Source organism: Nicotiana tabacum, chromosome 18 (assembly GCF_000715075.1).
Source record: "Nicotiana tabacum cultivar K326 chromosome 18, ASM71507v2, whole genome shotgun sequence".
NCBI lineage: Eukaryota > Viridiplantae > Streptophyta > Magnoliopsida > Solanales > Solanaceae > Nicotiana > Nicotiana tabacum.
In genome coordinates, this window is record NC_134097.1 from 14,231,693 (window position 1) to 14,238,474 (window position 6,782).

Below are 6,782 nucleotides of genomic sequence, written 5' to 3' on the forward strand. Positions count from 1 at the left end.
GCAGGCTATTATGCAGTAGAGGGTTTACCCATTGCGCACAGAGTGCTCACCCGAAGGGCAGAGGCTGTGGCAGAGGTTGCAGCGGTTGGTTTTCCTGAGGTTCCAAAAAAGAAATCCAGTATAAAATTAAGGATTATATTTATTTATGTTTGACTATTAGTATTTCATCTTTACTTGAGCTGAGGGTCTATCGGAAATAATTTCTTGACCTTCAAGATAGGGGTAAGGTCTGTGTACACACTATCATCTTCAGATCCCACTTGTAAAAGTATACTGGGTTTGTTGTCGTTATTGTTGTTTGAATATTGATATTAGTTAAAGTTGATATAAATTTAATATCAAAATCTTAATATTATATATTTATCTCGTAATTATAATCCTAAGATATTCTTGTTCCGAACCGAACAACCCCTTAGTCATCATCAAGCAACTCACAACTAACTTAAAGAAAGGCAGAATGGCTTAAATGACACATATACTTGTGCCACTTTATCATGGCTGTCCCAAAACTTAACAATTTGCCAATTGAACACTTACATTTCTTCAAACCGTGTATAATAAATGCTTATGACAGAAGGCTGGCAGTGCATGTAATACAATCTCCTCCACGTTGGATGCCACGTCAAAAAATAACAATGTGTAGATGTTATGTCACATAGCAGATTAAAAATAATTAAAATAAAAAAATAAAAAATAAAAATAAAATTCAAACATTAATCCTCTCCCTCATTGATTTCTCTCTCTCCCCTCACGTTCTTCCTCCTGCCCATCTCGCTTCTCTCTCTCATGTTCTTCCTCCTCTCCCCTTCCAATTCCTCCTTTTTTATATTATCGAAATAAAATTAAAATGAATAAAGAAAAGAAATCGAGTATTTCTTTTTTCCAGATCGAAAAGTGGGAGAAGAAGTTCGGTGGTCAATTTCTATGTATGAAGGTGTTAGGTGGCGGAGAAGAAGTTCGGTGGTCCATTTTTTGTCTAGCTCGAAAATGGGGGAATAATTCATTATTTTTCTTCTTTTTTATAAACTGATTTAGGAGAAAAGTCTTGCCTTGTTTGATTTTTGAAATTGGGGTTTAAATTTTCTCAAAAAGCTCTAATCCTTTTAAAGTATTAATTGGTGAAAGATGTATAATTTGTGCTTCAAAATCCTTTATGGGTTAATTTTGAGGTGTGATGATTTTTGAGAATTTTTTTGTTGACTTTTTTTTTTTGCTTTGTTGGTATTTTTGATAGTTTGATGGGTTTCCCTTCTACAAAAAAGGTATATAATTGAATTTTAAAAGAGAACTAAATTATTGGCCAGAGGATTCTAAATTCATGATAAAGCTTCAGATTTGAGGGAAGAAACAAACAAAGAAAATAGGGGAGGGGAGAAAGAATTGGACAGAAAATATTGAAGAGAGAGAGAGAAAAAAGAATTGGATAGAAAATGTTGGAGAGAGAGAAAAAAGCAAAGAAGAAAATCACACTTTTGTTCAACAATGGAGGATGAACAAACGGGAAGAAGATGACAGCCAAAAAATGGCCGTTGGTGCCTTTTGAATAAGCCTCACTGTCACGACCCAAAATCTCACCCGTCGTGATGGCGCCTATCTCGATACTAGGCAAGCCGTTAATGTCACTTAACCATATTTTCTTTTAAGTTTGAAAATATAATATTTAAATACAATACAAAATCTTCCAAATACAAATACGAACACTCCCCAAAACCTGGTGTCACTGAGTACATAAGTATCTAATATGAGTACAAGTCCGGAAAATACGGTCTATAATAGTCTGAGACCAAATACAGTAAACAAGGAGATAAAGAAGGAGAGACAAGGTCTGCGGAACACGGCAGCTACCTCAAAATCTCCTGAAAATCAACTACGCAAAATGATCAACACCCGCTATGTTCAGAAATACCTGAATCTGCATACGAAGTGCAGGTGTAGTATGGGTACAACCAACTCAACAAGTAACAATAATAACTAAGGAACTGAAGATAATGACAAGCTACACAGTCATAATTCACTTTCAGTAGTTCCAGCAAAGAATAGACATACTTTCAAATCCGACAGTTTAAGTCAAATCAATTTTATACAGTTCAATTTCAAGTAATCCGGATATAAATTCTTTCAGAGATTTCACAACAATGACAGATAGCAACCAAGTGCAACAACAAATGCCAAGCAAGTACAGCCTCTCAGGCAACAGTCATTCAGCTCATCATAACAACTCCACCACTCGGCTCTCAGCCCTCAGCACTCATACTCAATGGATACCCGCTCTCACTGGGGGTGTGTACAGACTCCGGAGGGGCTCCTACAGCCCAAGCGCCATAATCTGCACAGACAACTCACGTGCTATTATATCCTGTACGGACAACTCATATGTCATAATATCCTTACCTCACCGACAGGCCCTCGGCCTTACTCAGTCCTCAATTATCAAGTCTCTCGGGCTCTCAGAAATCACAAAGATTAGCCCAAGTAAAGATAACATAGTATATCAACAAATATCCAGAAAGACTGAGGTATAATACGCAAGAAAAATCATGACTTAGTACAAGACATCAATTAGCAAATAATTCAACAAGTACGCGACCTCTACGGGTCCCAACAGTACTATAACATAGCCTAAGCATGATTTCTAAACATGATTTATAGTCAAATTTTTTCAACACATACAGATCATAAAGCTAACAATAAATTATTCAACTTTACAGTTTTTAGGGACGGACCAAGTCACAATCCCCTCGGTGCACGCTCACACGCCCGTCACCTAGCATGTGCGCCACCTTCAAAATAATCACATGATACCAAAATCCGGAGTTTCATACCCTCAGGACCAGATTTATAATTGTTACTTACCTCAACCCGTGTAATTATTTATTCTGCTATGCCCTTACCGTGAGAATTGATCTCCGAAAGCCTCGCATCTAGCCACAATTAATTCGAATCAGTCAATACAAATTATTATAATTAATTCCATAAGGAAATACTAATTTTTTTAATAAAATTCGAAATTAACTCAAAAATCACCCGTAGGGCCCACGTATCGGAACCCGATAAAAGTTACAGAATATGAACGCCCATCCAACCACGAGTCCAACCATATAAATTTCACCAAAATACGACACCAACTCGACCCTCAAATCTTCAATTAAAGTTTATGAAGATTTCTACCATTTTCAACCCAATCCTTACCCATTTGAACTTAACAATCTTTTCACAACCTTATTGGTATGTATATATGATACTCTACACCCAAGAATCATACTATTAATCATCCATCTTTACTCCAAATTCAAAATTGAAGAATTAGGGAAAGAAATTCTTACCTCTTTGAAGCCCTAGCAAGATCCTTGTGAAATTTTCAAACCTTGAACAAGAATTGATGGATAAATCACTAAGTATTCACTTTCTCTCTCTAAAATGCTCTCACCTCTCTCTAAAATAGCAGATTTTTGGCTCAAAAATGAGCTTCAAGAGCTATAAATCGAAGTTGGGTCGGGTAAAAAATTAGAAAAAATGGAAGCTCCGACGCAGTTATGCGATCGCATAACAGGTATGCGGTCTGCATACCGGCCGCATAATTTGGCCTCCAAAGCTGGGCGTTACTGATCCGGTCTGCGGTTATTATGCGGCCCACATACTTGTTCTGCGGTCGCATAATGCACCGTAAAACAGGTCTGCGGTCGCATAGTGCACCGCAGATTTTCCTCAATCTTGCCCCTCTCCTGATCCACTTTGCGACCATTATGCGGTCCGCAGAGTGATTCTGCGACCGCATAGTGGTCGCAGAAATGACCATTTTCTGACAAAATTTTTCTTTACACATCGGTGCATTGTTCAACCCAAAAAGTCCGAGTCGCGGTTCACAAGTTCGCCGCGAGAAATTTCTATAATCTTTGTACTGATTAATCTACCTCGGCACCACCAAACCTTAATTTCCTTAGCAAAATTTCTCCGGGGTCATTACACATAAGTTAACATCCGGTCAACCTTTTCAACTTAAATTCTAAACCTTGGAACTAAGCGCTCCAAATCATTTCAAAACCTCACCAAACCCAAACCAATTACCCCGGCAAGCCAAATAACAACTGTAATTCACAATTTGAGCAGTAAATGGAGGAACGGGATGGGGAGGGACAGGATTGCAATAGTCAAAACAACCGGCCGGGTCGTTACACTCACGCTCCTTAAAATGAGTATAGTACACGCACTTCAGTAAAAAATGCCACATAGAATGAGCAGGGTTTAAAATGCTCAGTTTTTAAGGGTAGAGGGATTTGGTTGGCAAACTTGTAAGTACGAACACCGACATGACAAAACTGGACAAGTATAGAGGCCTCCGAAGCTACTGTGCCTAAAGAAAAACATAGAGGCATATCATGTTTTTTCATTTTAAAGTTGTCTCACATCAACAAGAATACATAATACTATAGCATCCGTAGAACAATATGTTGGGTTTGTTCACCAGCTAGTTAATCATAAGTCTTTAGGCTAAGTTCTCAGTCTCGTAGTTAGCCCCCATATATGTACACTACTATGTTTACCCTTAAAATAGTACAATTAAATTTATAACGTAATTTATAGATACACAAATTAAATTGATCCGCGAATATAAAGTAATGAAGAGAAAAAGTAAAAAAATTGAGAGTAATTGAAGAAAATACGAGCATGAGACTTGAATTGTGATGAAAACAGATATATACAGCGGAATCAAATAGCCAGGATCACTTGCATGTAATATAGACAACACATAATCACAGATTCTAATCACACATAAAATTGATACTTATCTCTTGAAGCGTGACCGCGATCGCGATCGCGAAAAGAGCCTTCAAGTAAGAGGAAAAATCTTTCACGAGATCATCCTCCAATTCCACAGTCTTCTGATGTGTGATCCGAACAATGCCTGAAATTAATGAAATTCGTGTGGGCAGCTTTCCTAGGAAAAACGTGTAGTAAAACCATAGCCTCCTTATGGAATAAGACCCCTTTATATAGCCACAAGTTTTAGGGTTTAAAACTTTTTCCTAAACCTAGTCTTCTTTTTCCACCAAGAAATATGATTTTATTTAATTCATAATTATTCGGGCACAACAGGGATCGCAATATTTAATTAACGAGCCTTCCTATTATGGACTTAATTCAAAATATCTGAATTAATACTACCATAATAAATTATGAATTATTTCACTAAAAATTCGTAACTGCACTCCTCAGTTCAATTTTAAAATTCTTCCATTAAACCTTATTTAACTCCCCATGTTAAGATTCAGATACTAATCAAATAAGTTAAATTACTGACAATTTAATTCATTGATTATTTTCTTTAGACTTTCGCTTAACTTATTTCATGTGACGGATACAAAATTTACTTGCAAGGTTTACACATAAAAACTTATAAGCTTTCATAAAGGTGTATCATCAATCTCTAGACCGAGACATGGATTCCATCAACTAACTATTACTTCACCAATGTATATCATCATTGTCCAATTTATCAGGCATATTGACCCACAAAAGAATTTCGACTTTTAATAAATCAAAACAATAAATAATATACATAACTAATAATAATTATATCAAGATTAAGAGTATAAGTACATTTAATGGCTATGAAATTTATTTTATTAAGTCAGTATATAATACTTATCTCTACTTGGTCCGTTCAATACACACAAAATATAATAACACAAGAAGTCGGAATTAAACCATTCCCATAATCAAGATAAATTATATTTACGCTTGTGCTACAATCATTCCTGATGGTTTGTCCAATTCCATCATTAGATTATGAACATGATCTTCATACTTATAAGAAATGATGATTTAATCTTTCGTGTATAAGCTAAACTCTATACACTAAATTATCTACTATATAAGTAAATGACGCAGACTAATATACGATCTATTTAAACTTTATTAAAACTGAATAAATAATTATTCCATAATAAATAATATATCCAAACCAAACTCATGGTTAATAGTATATATCTCAACAAATTGAACTTCTCCAAAAGCAAAAACAATATCAAGAACAAAGTGCTTAGCAAAATGATGTTAGCACAATAAGGAAGTAATATTAACCTTATTTCGTACAAGTATTTTCTCTCCTTCTGTGAGTACAAATTTCTCTATTTATAGCTAATTTAGGAGAGACAAGATCCCCAAATCAAGCTCCTCTTTAAAGTAAATAAAGACCCCTCCTGAAAGCTGCATAACTGTTGATTGTAATGCTAGGATTCTTCGTAACAGCTGCTCCTTTAATGTTGCCTTCTTCAATCGGAATCTCGCTTTCAAATTCTTCTCTCCAGTTTTGAAGTCTTCAGAACTCATACAATACTGATCACATACTTGGATTCGGTGTCAGCTATTTGCTGACTCAGTTACTACATGTCTTTACTGTCACATATTCACTTGACAAACATCCACCTGTCGGCTGTCATCTATTAATTCTACCTTATACATACTATTCTAGTAAGTAATTTAGAGGAATGAGTTTACTAATTCAGTAAGTGATACTAAATCCATAATCACTAGAACAAGCATAATTTTAAAAATTATGATGATCACAATGCAATACAACTTTCTCGAACTGCAAAAGTAGCTAAAACTCAAAGCTCATAGCACAAATTTATAACCCGATTCCTGACTTAAAAGCTCGTGTACCCAATATTATGAGAGGTCACCTTTGTTATCTCTTTCTGCTGCTTCAATTTCAAATGAAGTAATCATCCAATTGCCTACTAAACCTTTTCAATCAAATCTCTCTCTATATTTTGGGAGAA